The sequence below is a fragment of the Ambystoma mexicanum genome, chromosome 3q (assembly GCF_040938575.1).
Source record: "Ambystoma mexicanum isolate Mex_15411 chromosome 3q, UKY_AmexF1_1, whole genome shotgun sequence".
Classification (NCBI taxonomy): Eukaryota; Metazoa; Chordata; class Amphibia; order Caudata; family Ambystomatidae; genus Ambystoma; species Ambystoma mexicanum.
The window spans coordinates 1,051,467,391-1,051,482,093 of record NC_090926.1 but is presented as its reverse complement, the minus strand read 5'-3'; the positions used below and the strand labels follow the sequence as shown (position 1 = coordinate 1,051,482,093).

Genomic DNA, 14,703 nt, shown 5'->3' with positions numbered 1-14,703 from the left:
CATGGGGTGCATGCTCATTGGATAAACTGTCTCTTCTTTGCTTATACTCTTTTTGTTAAGTGCTTTAGCTGAAACTGTTATTGTACAAATCAGTTTTGGAGAGTCTGCACACTGCCCATGTATCTTTACGGCAGAACGTTTCCCCGCCATGCTTCCCCAAATCTCATGTACATAACAAGTGCTTGAATGCAAATATTGGCCTGATTTGTTGAGCATCAGCAAGGTATCATGCATTATACTCCTCAGTTCCGCTGCATTACATCAGTATTGGGGACCTCCTGACTACTCAGTGTAGAACATTTTGCCCCATATAGGTTATTTTGATACTTGGGGATTCAGCAGTGACAAGGCATTATGTAGGGCGGGGAAAATGTATTCTTCATCTGAATACGTTCCAAAAAGGCACCACAAAATTCAGAACGTTTTCAGACCCCTTCGCAGGAAGGAGGTCAGCCTTTCATTGATTATTCCCACGTTTTTGCATACCAGTAGTTTATATAAATGTCCACCATCAACACAATAGCGGTCAGGAAGTGACGTGTTATGTCAACAGTCTTATGTATGGTGCCAGTCACCACCCTAGTGGTGCAGAGACCTTATCCGATAAATAGGGGTATCTTGACCCTACCAGGGATAACTGGTTTGCTTAAAATGCAAAAAGCTGTTTCGAGGGGATTGGGTCCTCCGACGTATTCCATATCTATGACACAATCGCCACAGCTGTGCTGCTTCGGAAACTTTATTCGGCGTGTTTGTCCCGCGTCGATGACGTCGATGCGCCGTCGTCGAGGACCTCGTCCGACGTCATCCGATGTGATAAGTAGGACGCACGACGCCAGTAGCCTCAGTTCCGTTTTTTCCGCGAACGTGTTGCTTCGTGAATCTGGGTTAACGCCTCGACTCTTTGGAGTTCTATTCTTCTCGGTTCTTCGAACCTGTTTGTTTTGTGAAAATCCTTCGTGTGAAGATGTCTTCTACTTCGTCTTCGACCCCGCGTCCGAGCTTCAAGAAGTGCGGGGAGTGTGGGTCCAAGATGTCGGTGACAGACTCGCATGACGCCTGCCTCTGGTGCCTCGGGGAGGCCCACGACACGGATGACTGTATCGACTGCCAGTCGCTCACGTCCAAAGCCTTACGCGAACGTAAGAAGAAGTTGTCGGTAGGTCGGGTGTCCAAGCCCCGGAAGTCGAGGTCTGCGGGGCTTTCGACAGATGATTTGAGGGGTGACTCTCCGCGTCATCGTCGGAAGTCTCTTCGAGGCATTCTCGGAAGCGCCGACACCGGTCGTCTTCCAAGTCCTCTTCGGAGGACTCTGCCCGGCACGTCGCTTACACCACCAGCCGTGCAACGCCGGAGGAATGGGCTTCCTTCGGGAAGAAAATGCTGGCGATTCTTGAGTCGCAGGGTACTAAGCCGTCCGGGCCCCAAGTGGGGTCGGTCGTGAGAGGTCGAGAGACACCACTCGCAAGAGTGGTCGGCACGAGTCACGGGAGAGGTCCCGTTCGGACAAGGAGACTCGTTCTCGACGTACCCGTTCCCGGTCCTCGACACGTTCGAGACCGTGTGCACCTGTGAGATCTTCGAGGAAGACATCGACTTCTGAGGCGTCGAGGGCGTCGACTGGCTTTCTCGAGGCTCCGGCTCCGAGGAAGTCTTCGAAGCCGTCGACGCTCAGGTCGTCGAAGGACACGCTCGGGGCTCCGGCTTCGAGGGCTGTGTCGACGCCGCCGATGCTGGCGGCGCTGCATCTGACGTCGACGCCGATTTCCTCGGCATCGGCTCCGATTCGCTCGACGCCACCGACGCCTTTCGTGTCGGAGGTACCCCGTGGCACGGGGGAACCCCCTAGGAAGGCTCTTGTTAAGAGCAAGCACTCTCGGGTGCCTTCTTTTTGCCACCTGGAATATATTTCAGAGGCGGATGAGGATTCTGATGGCCTGGTTCCTAGTCAGGTTCCAGATGAAATTGTCTCGGGCCATAGTCAGTTTGACGATTTGAGGCAGTCACTGCATGATGCCAGTGGACTGGACACCTCTCCGGAGGTGGAGTTTTGTAGGCCTGAGCCTGGCTCTCATGCCGATTCCTCGTACCGGCGCCTTATGGCTAGGGTTTCTGAGTACTTGGGATGGTCTGCTCCCCCAGGGGAGTTTGTGCAGGATGATCTAACGGACATCCTTGATGTTTACAGAGAAGGGTGGCGGCGGCTTAGACTGCTCCGGAGACTCACCCGGCGGTGGGCAGATCCTTGTCGTGAAAATACCGTCCAGCCAGTAGCAACCCCTGCTACTTGACCAGGCACCCCACTCCGGAGAGTCTGGTGGTGCAGGTTGCCACGGCCCCGGCGAAGCAGGCGTCCTACCCTACCATCCCTCCTGATAGGGACGACAAACGTTTTGATGGCTGGGCGAAGAAAGTGTTTTCTTCTGGTGGTATTGCGCTTCAGGTGGCCAACTCCATTTGTGCCTTGTCTCGTTTCACACACACTCTGTGGAACTGTGTTGCGTTAGCGGCTGAACATATTCCCGAAGGGGACGAACGGGATGGTTTCCTTGCTATGGTCCAGGATGGTAAGGATGCCATGTGTGAGTCCGTTCAGTCGGGTTTGGATTTAGCTGAATGCGTCAGTAGGTCCATGGCGGTGAGCACTGTGATACGCAGGTTTGCGTGGTTGCGGAAGTCGGGGTTTGCTCCTGACGTGCAGTCCTGGCTTCTCAACATGCCCTTTGACGGTGAACACCTTTTTGGCAGCAAGGCTGACGAGAGCCTTGAGAGGTTGCAGACCTCCAAAGCTGCAGCAAAGTCGTTGGGCGCTGCAGTTCGCCAAACTTCGCCTTTTCGTCTTAGGGGACAGCAGTGGAGGGGTGGTTCCTTTCGCTATTACTCGTCCTTCAGTAAAGCGAGAGGAGCTGGCAGTCAAAGAGGCCAACGCAGGGGTTCCAGAGGTGGACGACAGGGTACCCGTGGTGCCAAGGCCACTCGGGCAGTTGCCTCTTTGCCCTCAGGTAACGCCGCAGCCGCTCCCACTCAGTCATGAGACCATGTCCCATGGTTCGCCGGTTGGGGGAAGACTGGCGCAGCATCTTGTAGAGTGGCAAGCCATTACTTCAGATGTGTGGGTTCTGGAGATCATAACCCACGGCTACTGTCTTCCTTTTCGGCACAGGCCTCGCGACAATCCACCGGGGAACCTCTCTTTGCAGAGTCCGGATCCGCTCCTTGCGCAGGAAATTCAAGCCCTGCTGGAGAAAGGCACCATAGAACTGGTGCCTGTAGCGGAGAGGAACAAGGGATGGTATTCCCCTTATTTTTTGATTTCGAAGAAAGACGGGGGATTGAGACCCATCATGGACTTGCGCGGTTTGAACAAACTCCTCAGGAAGGACAAGTTCAAGATGGTTTCTCGCTCTCAAGTCCTCCAAGCCCTTCAGCTTCAGGACTGGTTGGTGTCACTCGACCTCAAGGATGCTTACTTCCATGTGCCGATCCATCCCAAGCACAAGAAGTACCTGAGGTTCGCAGTTGGTGACTCGCACTTTCAGTTTCGGGTCCTGCCGTTCGGATTGACCTCCGCCCCGAGGGTTTTCACCAAGCTTATGGTGGTGGTGGCAGCGCATCTCAGGCAAGGGGGGGATTCACGTCTACCCCTACCTGGACGATTGGTTGATCAGAGGGAGCTCTCCTGAGCAAGTCCTGGATCATATGTCCGTCACCTACCACTCCCTTCACAGGCTGGGCTTCTCCCTCAATTTAAAGAAGTCCCATTTGACGCCAACACAGCGACTCCAGTACATCGGAGCAGTGCTCAACACTTCCCTGGGGCAGTGTTTTCCTCCCCAGGTGAGGGCTCTTCACATTCAGCAGATGGTGCACAAGTTTCAGCATGCCCAGACGCTCCCAGCGTTCGAGTTCTTGAGGTTGCTCGGCCTCATGGCATCCTGCATTCTTCTGGTGCCAGAGGCTCGCCTGCGGATGAGATCTTTGCAGTGGGCACTCAAGACGCAATGGTCGCAGTCCTCCGGCAGGATGTCCGACACGGTTCAGGTGCCGCCCTCGGTCACCCGGGACCTTCTGTGGTGGGCCGTCGAAGGCACCTTGATGAAGGGGGCTCCATTTTGGCTTCCCTGGCCGGAGGTGACGATCGTGACGGATGCATCCCTCACGGGATGGGGAGCTCATGCCAACGGGCTGACAGTCAGCGGTCGTTGGTCTCCGTCGGAGTCCAGACTCCATATCAATCTGTTGGAGCTGAGGGCCGTCAGGCTAGCCCTGAAGGCTTTTCTGCCGACTGTGCGAGGAAAGAGTGTCCTGATCCTGACGGACAACACAGTGGCCATGCACTACCTCAACAAAAAGGAGGGGGGGGGGGCAGGGTCACTTCCTCTGTGCAGGGAGGCGATGCAGCTCGAGTTCTGGGCCATCCAGCAGGAAGTTTCGATCTCGGCAGTTCATCTGGCCGGAGACGAAAACGTGACGGCGGACGCTCTGAGCAGGCAGAGCGCGATCTCTTACGAGTGGGAGTTGGCTCAGGAGATTCTCCTGGAGATCTTCGCCCTTTGGGGGACCCCACAAGTGGATTTCTTCTCCTCCAGTGTCAACCGGAAGTGCGAAAGGTTTTGCTGGCGGGAATTTCCTCCAAAAGGAGCCTTAGGAGACGCGTTCGTGGTGGAGTGGTCATTCCCGCTGCTGTACGCGTTTCCTCCAGTCCCCGTCATCCCGCAAGTGCTGCGGAGGTTACGGAAGTTCGGTTCCCGGATGATCCTCATTGCTCTGGCGTGGGCTCGGAGGACGTGGTACCCGGACCTTCTCGACTTGTCCATCTGCCCTCCACGTCGTCTTCCCTACCGAGACGATCTGCTCTCACGGGAGGGGGGTCAGGTTCTCCATCCAGAGGTCAGTTCCCTCAACCTTCACGCTTGGCTTCTGAAAGGTTGAGGTATAAGGATTGGGACCTCCCTGAAGACGTGATGGAGGTGTTGCTTTCGGCCCGAAGGCCAGCAACAAAGTCTCTGTACCGTTGCCATTGGCGTAAGTTCTGCGACTGGTGCAGAGTTCAGAATGTGGATCCTTTTGCATGTGACATCCCCATGGTTTTGTCCTTTTTGCTTTCTTTGGCCCACAGGGGCTTGCAAGTGGGTACCATTAAAGGTTACCTGGCGGCGCTGTCCATCTTTAAGCGCTCGTCTGAAGAGTGTTCTTACTTTAAAATCCCTTTAATTTCACAGTTTCTGAAAGGGCACACTAATGTGTTCCCTCCATCATCTTTCCTGGTGCCCGGTTGGGATTTAAACCTTGTTCTTACGTTTCTTATGGGTGCTCCGTTTGAGCCTTTACATTCTTGCCCTTTGAGGCTGTTAACTCTGAAAACTGTGTTTTTAGTTGCGGTTACTTCCGCTCGCAGACTGAGTGAGTTACAGGCACTTTCAGTTAAGCCACCTTTCACTGTATTTCACAAGGACAGGGTTGTCCTTAGAGTTCGTCCTTCTTTTCTTCCGAAGGTAGTTTCGGAATTTCATTTGGCCCAGAAGGTTGTTCTTCCGGCATTCTATCCTCCTCCGCATCCTGGTAAGGAAGAGGAGAGGCTCCATAGGCTTGATCCTAGGAGAGCTTTAAGCTTTTATGTTTCACGCATGTCCCGGCTCAGAGTGGACAATCAACTCTTTATTGGTTACGCTGGAAAGCGTTTGGGGCAAGCTGTGACAAAACAGACTTTGTCTCGGTGGATTATTTTGGCCATCTCGGAGTGTTACCGCTTGGCGGGTAAGGACCCACCGGCTGGCTTGCGGGCCCATTCTACCAGGGGTATGGCTGCATCTACTGCCCTACAGAGGGGTGTTCCTATTCGCAACATCTGTGATGCAGCCACCTGGGCTTCAGTACATACATTTGTACGTCACTATTCCCTCGATTCCATCCGAGGACAGGATCTGGCCTTTGGCAAGGCGGTCCTTTGCTCTGCTATTTGATTGGCTATTCTAAATTTTGATTCTAAATTCTTTCCCTCCTCCTTGCACTGCTTTGGGAGTCTGTCATAGATATGGAATACGTCGGAGGAGGACCCAATCCCCTCGAAGAACAAGTTACTTTCTTACCTGGTAACGTTCTTTTGATGGGATGGCCCGACGACATATTCCATATCGCTCCCGCCCTGCCTTCCCCGCTGCAGAATTTCTTTTGCGATTGCAGCTTACGTTCCGCAAGGCTTGTGTCTGACTGGCAGTTGACTAATGTCACACGTTCTGGGGGAAAAAACTACAACTGAGGCTACTGGCGTCGTGCGTCCTACTTATCACATCGGATGACGTCGGAGGAGGTCCTCGACGACGGCGCATCGATGTCATCGACGCAGGACGCAGACGCCGAAAAATGTTTCCGAAGCAGCACAGCTGTGGTGATTGTGTCATAGATATGGAATACGTCGTCGGACCATCCCATCAAAAGAACGTTACCAGGTAAGAAAGTAACTTGTTCATCTCTGGAATTCTCTGCCAGTAACCACTGCTATTACCCTGAGCACTTCGCCCCAAAATATTTCTAGTTTGGGACAATGCAACCATATGTGTAGGAATGTTCCTGCAAGTAGGCAGTGTAAGCTGTATACCCCCCTACATGCAATGTTATAATTTATTCGGGGCTTGATACCAACAATATTTTATTTTTAAAAGGCTGCTCCTTGTTGAACACAGGATGAATAGCTATGTAACCTAGAGCACATTCCTGGTTTTTGCAGGGAGTTTGTCTCCTAACTGCCATGATGTTGTGTGGTAAAACTGTTCCCTTATGGAGTGTACAGTGAGGTGTTCTTCTTTTAAAGAGGGAGGGGCGTATTTCTAAAAAGCTGAGAAGGACCAAATCACGCTTGGTCGAACGTTCCTATGAATTTAGCAGCGTTACATTTGAAAATCGTGTAGTCTTTCCTCCCCAATGTTCATCCATTTTGGAGAAAGGACGTAATCGCTACATCCTGAACCACAAGAGCTACATATTTGTAACCATCCTTGCTCTCAAGCCAGCATTCAAAGTCACGTTTCCCATAGGCAAGGGAGAAATAGATACTACTAAATTTCCTACTGACTAAATGTTTGTAGGACATTTAGTAGTATCTATTTGGTTGTGTAGGTAATTATTGTTTTTGGGGTCGGAACAGCTATACTATACAGTATAGTGAGCGGGGGTTGCGGTGGACAACCCCGCAGCTGACCCGACTGAAAAAAGGCTGTGCGGGTGTGTCCCCTGCAACACCATACTATACAATATAGTGAGCAGGGGTGCGGGGGACACCCCCGCAGCTGTTCTGACCAAAATAAAAAGGCTACTAAACTATACAGTATAGTGAGAGGGGTTTGCAGGAGACACCCCTGCAGCTGACTTGAAAAGAAAAAAAGAAAAGGACCCTTCAGCGCCGGTTCCCGATCACAGAAGTGAAAGGGAACTGGTGTCGCAGGGACCAGCGAGACGGAAAGAAAGGTAAGTAGGGGGGTGTGGGAGGGGCTTAGGGTTTCTATGGATTTGGGGTTGTTTTACCTTGTATGACCGAATGGGAATGTACCAACAATTTTGCATTATGTACATTTCTCATTCGGTCATTTCCATCACAAACTTTTCAGTCGCAGTAAAACAACCCCAAATCCATTTAGTTATTTACTCATTGATAAATGGGAGATGCTGATGTTCAAATCCATGGAGCGTTCTCATCAGGTAAGTGCAGGGGGATAGGGGAAGTGCATGGAAGAGGGAAAAGGGGGTAGTGTGAAAGGACAATAATACCAGTATGTTCATGATACACCACAGTGAAGCAAAAAGAGTTTAAGGCAGCAGCCCAGAAGGGATTGGCTGAGAGAGACCGGTGGCAGGAACCTGTTTGAAAAGGAGTGCCTCAAGGTCTTTTAATAGGCCCCTTTTTTCCAGCCCTAAGAGAGGTGGAAAACTGTTCTGAAGGTTAACACCAGTGATGCCTTGAGTTCTGTCCCCAATATTCTTTCTTTGTCCCCCGCCCCCACCAGATGAATAGGGACATGGAAGTAGCTGCTTCTAAAGGGCCAGTACCCCAGTAGACCCAATGACTAATGCAGAGTGATAGGAATGCAATCCAGGCATCGGCCGGGAGCCTGTGTAGCACTTTCAAGGCAGGCATGATGTGGCCTGGAGATCTCCACCCAAACACAATTCTAGCAGCCTACTATGTGATCTGCATCTGGTGGTTAAGACCCATGTACAAGCTGAGGCATAAGCTGTTGAAACAGTGTAGCCTAAAAAGAACAATAGCTCTAGTCACCTCCAACTTGACGGCCATATTAAGAAAGGGGTGCATATGATTGAGTGTGCATGTGCAGCTGAAGGTGCCATGTTTCAGAGAGTTCATGGGCTTGAGGGGGTAAGGAGAGAGCACTGTTGAAGTACAGGGGCCAGGATGGGAGGATCCCATGTGGATGATTTCCATGTTGATGGCATTAAGACACATGTTGTCAGTCCCAGTCTTTGACAATAGAGGCAAGATAAGATGAAGCTGGAATCGAAGGCAGGATAAACCTCCAAGCCTGATTGCGATCTGTGTGTTGAAGGTGTAGATGGTGCACAAGAACGGTGTGATGAGGTAATTCATCAGTTGTAGGTCACTGCTGAAGAGCCCAAGGAAGAAAGATGCAGACTTTAGGGACTCCCTATTGAAAGGTGCCAGCTCTGACCTGAATCTTGCTATCATAGAGGAAGAAATACATCTATGCAATGGCACTATTGATGCCAAACACATTTGTTAATTCTTGTGGCAGGTGGCATGGTTGACACTGTCAAAGACACTTGACTGGTCCGGAAGATTGAGGAAAGCTGGGCAATCATTGTCTAGGTATTGGAAAAGCTAATCTCTTCTGAAGAGGAGGGCAGACTGTTCCTCTGGTCGTTTGGAACCCACATTGCTGATCCTGGAAAAGGTTGTTGGGAGTCACTGAAGTCAAGGAGTTATGAACTGGCTTCTTTCACAAGGAGTTTTGCCAATGAAATATGTGGTGGCAATTTGGTGGTAATTGCATGGAGCGCCATGTCGTCTTGGGTTAGCTTGAGCAAGGGCAGGATGCATGTCTTTTTTTTTAAGTTCTTGGGTGGCAGGTGGATATATGGCAGGAGCTGTGCACAGACCGTCAAGCAAGTCTTCCAGACTGGTGATGTTATATCATGCTAGTAGATTTATTTTTCACCAGACTTATAAATTAATTTTTAATTGACCTAACTGTAGGGCCTTTTGAGACTAGATGCAGTAGTTTGAGACCGAGGTGGATTCAGCATGACCCTCATGTTCGACCTTATGCAGCTTGAACTTATCAGAAAGATGGTCGACTCTATCACCCATAGCTTGCGATTGTGAAACAACAACTTTTTTATTAGCGTTTTCTGATACAGTACTAGCCTCACGTGACCAGCCAAGCAACATTGCATAACCCATGGCCTAGTTTTGCCCCAGCAACATTTAAGGATTGTTTGTTTTGTGTCGTGCCAGCTGTTACGTTCATGGTGGTGAATCCTTCACATAAGGAACAGAGATGCACATATTGATCACTTGTTTCACCTGAGTGTGGAGGGACCCTCCATGTGACAATGCTTCATCGTTACGTTACTGCTCGCATGCAAATCTACAAATGTATCGCCTCCACAAAATAACACAAAGTAACCTAAATGTAACACTTATCCCATTTACCATAAATATTGTAATATTTGTAGCAATTTGTGAAAGTGACAGAAATGATGATGACGTGTCCACCTCTGCACCACCCCATCAGTGGTATGGCGTGCAAAGTTCAAACTTTTCCAATTTCCCAAAATTCTTCCCTTTAGTTAATCCATTAACTAGCAAACCCATTTCCAAATAACCAAGCTCACAATTTTTTATGAAAGAAATCTTCGCAACCGTTTTTCCTATAATCCTCTGCCAGACAACCCCAATTTGACTCATCAATTAGTTACGCAATTTACCCATTGTTCTACACATTCACTCCAACCTGGGGAAGGACGGAAACCCCGCCCTTCAATCATTCCAACATCAGTTTGAGTGCCCATGTGAAGAGAATTGGTCCTATACCTAGCCTTAGACGGGGTTACAAGAAACATGGCATTACTCCTAGGCATCTGAGTCGTGCAGCATAGAAGACATAACTGACCAGAACAAAAAAGTGCTAGAGAAAAAGTCAAAACCGGTGAAAGTACTTTTAAGATTATGCTCATCCATGAAGGCATCCAAGAGAAAGAGTCCAAAAAAGTATTGTCAGTAATTCTTGCCTCTCTCTCCACGTCCCCCTTCAGATTTTGCATTTCAGGAATTGTTTGAGCCAAAGTTCGGTTATGAGTCATTAGGAGGCACACATGTGCAGCACGTTTTGCACAATTTATGGCATACCCCACCCTCCGTAGCTGTTAGGAGGTCCAAGATATAGCGATTCTGCAGGGCTACAAGATTCAAAGCCCTAAGATCTTTTTTGATGGCTCTGAATGCTAACAAAGAGGCAATGACAGAGGATTGCATGCCCGGGGCCAAAAGAAAGGAGAACAAAGTTTCAGTATGGCTAAACAGTCAAAAACGATCTGGAATGTTCCTTAGAGCCTCAGAAGATGGTGCTGAAACATAGTTAGATTGTTTCAATCTCCTCAAAAAGTCTGTTTCTCCAGAGTCCTGCAAAGTTAGTAGATTATCCATGTCCGATGACACAAGGGATGCAGGGGTTGGGGGACAAATCTGGACTCTGTGTCATGTGGCACTGCAGAACCACAAGGTTGGGCACATGTAAAGTGGTGATGCTGAATAATTGTTTGTACGAAAAGGGCCCACATGAACAGAAAAAACTGATAATCGCCGGCATAGCGCCAGCCAAATCGGTATACGCAGAGTGGTGCCACAGTTTTGATTCATGCCCACAGGCACGTGCAATCACTCTTAAAACACACAAAAAACTGTATAAGTAACCAGATCTTAACAGATTTCTAAGGCTCCTTGAGCCATGTCAAGAAGTTCACATATTTTTTCCAAACTTTTCCACATGCCAAATTAGTTTGTGCCACCCCTTCAGAGAGTCCAATCATCCCTCCAAACTTACAGTTCATTTCCCCTTGCTCCCATTTGTTGTTAACGATTATCAGACCCACAGGTTAAGATGCACTCTTGCTGTACAAAAAACGTCTTTTCGATCTTTCTCATTTGAAAATGAACATTCTTTGTGGATCGGAAGGGCAAAAGCTGCTACGGATTGCCCCTGAAACCCCCCTCTAACCCTGCATATGGCTATGTGCACCAGACAACATGCATCTGCCACTTCTACCTCATCTGCCACTTCTACCTCATCAGGAATAAATAATCTAGGGAAACCTGAGGCATGAGGAATGAGGGAGAAAGTGTAACATGACTCCGTTACTCTCTCCCTTCCCACTCTTCATGTGCTGGTACCATATATTATCAGCTGCAAAATTGTGTGTGTCATTTACAATTTCTAATGTCCCATCAGAATCATCGGATGCAAAAACAATTTGGAGACTTTGTTGCGTTTCTGATTGTGGGTCCATTGTACCCAAATATCCCAATGTTTCCTACCCGTACACATTTTTTGTCCAACACACATGACCCAAAAAGAAAAGCACTCTATAATTTGCTGAGCACGTTGTCCTTCTACAACCAATTCCTACTTAAACAATTCTAAACTTTAAAACAATACGTTTAAAACAATAAATTTAAAACAATTCTCAGGTTTCGTACGCTCTCCTTCCCCCTCCCGTCAGCTGGAACAAACTGTGATTCCTTAGATTCCACTTAACTTATTAGTCTACTCCTGTTCCCCAGGCATCAGTGGTGTCCCTCCCAACATCGTAGGAATGTACCCATGCTTTGATGCCTTCCACTCTCACAGCCATAGGAGTAGAGAAGGTGACCTTATGGGGTCTGTGGAATCAACGGTCATTGCAGCGATGGACAAAAGAGCAAACCAAGACCCTCTCCCCATAACAACGGATGCTCATGCTTGTTTGGTCCCACGCTGACTTTGATCTTGTTTTGCAGATGAGATGCAGTAACCTGTGAGGACACAACTCTGACACTCTTGGTTAAAGACTTAAGATAGGTCCCAAATTAATTTCCCAGAATTTCTGCGGACCTATGTGCATCAGTACCTATGTGTGTGGGTGCAAGAGGTGTAAACATTCTATGACCCATCACAACCTCATGAGGACTAAGGTAGTGATCTTTTCCAGGCTTATTCCACAAACAAAACAATGCCAATGGAAGGCAATATAATCATGACTAATACAAAACGGAACACATTTTTGACAATTGAGTTTTCAACAAGCCATTGAAATGCTCCACAATTCCATTGACCTGAGTGTGGTACACCAAGCACAACCTGTGCTGTATCCCCAAATGTGAAGTAATTTCAGTAAAAAAAAAGCATTAAAGAAGTGAATCTCATTATCACATTGTAACACTTAACAAATACCCCACTGTGGCAATACCTCCCTCACAAAGAATCTGCCCGCTGATTTGGCATCAGGGTGTGAGCAGGGTCCAGCGCAAGCCATCGGGAAAATGGGCACACAACCACAATTAAATAACGATAAGTGCCAAACCTACGTACCATATCAAGGAGTCAGGTCAGGGTATAACCCCTCTTACCGCACTCCTAGTCTTTCCTGTATTGAATTCCTTACAAAGTGTCAGAGTGTCTAATTACCAATAAACCTACTCCTGAAGTTCAGCTGCAATTTTTCACGGAGTAGTAGGTGCCTGGAAATTAAGTTGCTGCAAAGCCACCAGAAGCAACTCTATGGGCATCACTACCTTCCCCGTCCGGTCCTGCCTCCACAAAAAATCTGAGCAAGAGCATACACCCCCTCTTCGCCCAAAGCTCATTTTCCTCCAGTGGTGCTTTTCCCTGCAGTTCAACAATTTGTAACAAGGGGACTGCAGTGTATGGGACCAGCAACTGTGCCTGATGGGACAACATTTCAATTTTGGAGAATCCACCATTACCGGACTAGGCCCCCCAATCTCAAAAACCATTTCACCTGTGTCTTCTGCATCCTTGAACAATTGCTCATCGGACATGTCTCTTAACGATGAGGCCGGATCAATACACTGCACTATACGCCATTCACCTCCTTCCTCATCGGTGCCTGAAAGAACCACCCCGCCCTTCTTCACGGCTTCTAGAAGAATGGTATCGATAGTCCCTGGTGTTATCTCCTGTGACTTGGCAGACCGGAACAAAAAAACTCTAGGGGTAGCTGTCATGTCTGATCTCTTATTCCAAGTATCCAACTTAACACTATCATCCATACAAGAATAATGCTGAATGTACTGGCACGCCCTAATCACGCTGTTGCTGCAATAAGCAGGGGAAAACGTTGATTCTCTTAATGGGTACAATCCTGGAGTTGAGCACACTATGCCGTCCTTTGAAAACATGATCGACAGGTTAAGTTACTAAGGAGGTCCCTTGCCAACAGGTTCGCCGGAGTATCTTTGCAGTATAACAAGGGAGCAGATAAAGTTTGATTACCTACCTTGATGCACAAATCTTCGGTGTATGGAACTGATGGGACAGCCCCAGAAAATACCTGCATGTCCATTGCTTTGCCAGAAATCCACCTTTTAATACAGGATTTCGTGGCACCTGTGTCGACCATGAAAGAGAATGTCTGTTTACCTACCTTTACACCTATCCGGGGATTCCTCTTCCGGATCTGTAGTAACCGATCAAATTGTACACATCAGAGATACCTGTGGCTAGCCTATTCCTGATCCTTTTTTGCAACCTGGTGCTCAAATGTGCCCCCCCCCACCCCCGAGTACACTTGCTTCAGTATAATGGGTAACTGTCCCATTCGGTAGAGGATTCTTCTCCCAAGCCTGTACTGGCAACTGGGCTGACATTATCGGGCGTGAGTCTGTGTCATTCCAGTTCCAAGGTTCTGATCAACTGGGACTTGCTGCACAAGCACAGAGTTCGGGGCATACAGCAATATGTGGGTATTCGTCTAAAGGGGACCTGCCTTAAAATACACTGATCGACTTCGACAATCCTGTGACACTTGCCCCATTCTTCCACACACCCAAAACTGCACTCCAAACATTCCTCCATACCCACCTCCTATAGGCTAATTGAACCGGGGCCCCATTCCTCAAAATCCGCCAAATGACCCGATCCACCTCTACCCTGTGTAATTCTCTCATCGGTCTTGGTCCAGGAACATACCTGTCCATCCATGCTTGTCCCATTCATTAGAGTCTATTTGTCTTTGTTATACCAACTGTTCCTGCTGTCCCTCTATAGGGCTAGTTATCATTGCCCCCTCTAAACAAATCTTGGCTAGTTTTTGGGCCTGGTCGTACTCTCCTTTTCCTGTCGCCTCTTAGAAAAATGCTCAATGTGCGCCTGTATCTCCTGCCAACTCTTCGCCTTCAACACTACAAACTTTTTCTATGTCATGTTGTACTTCTTCAGGAAGTCCCCTTTTCAATGTGATAAAAATAGCCACAATTTTGTCCCATGCTTCTACCATCTCTGCTATCCACATGTCCTGAATCAACTGAATGTGGGTAGCGGGGTCCTCGTCTAACTTCATTGTTTTTGCGAAAATGGAATCTATGTCTGGCGTATCGGGATACATTATCCTCAGTGCTCCCCAAACTTCTGCCCTATAATTACTGAATGCCGCTCCATCGTTGGTTTTCATATC

General features: G+C 48.6%; 1 protein-coding gene across 1 annotated transcript in view; it reads right to left on the bottom strand.

The window, feature by feature from the left end:
• DNAH17 (dynein axonemal heavy chain 17) overlaps window positions 1-14,703 on the bottom strand; it is an 8,024,690-nt gene that overhangs the window by 1,014 nt on the left and 8,008,973 nt on the right. The gene's annotated exons all lie outside the window — the stretch shown is intronic.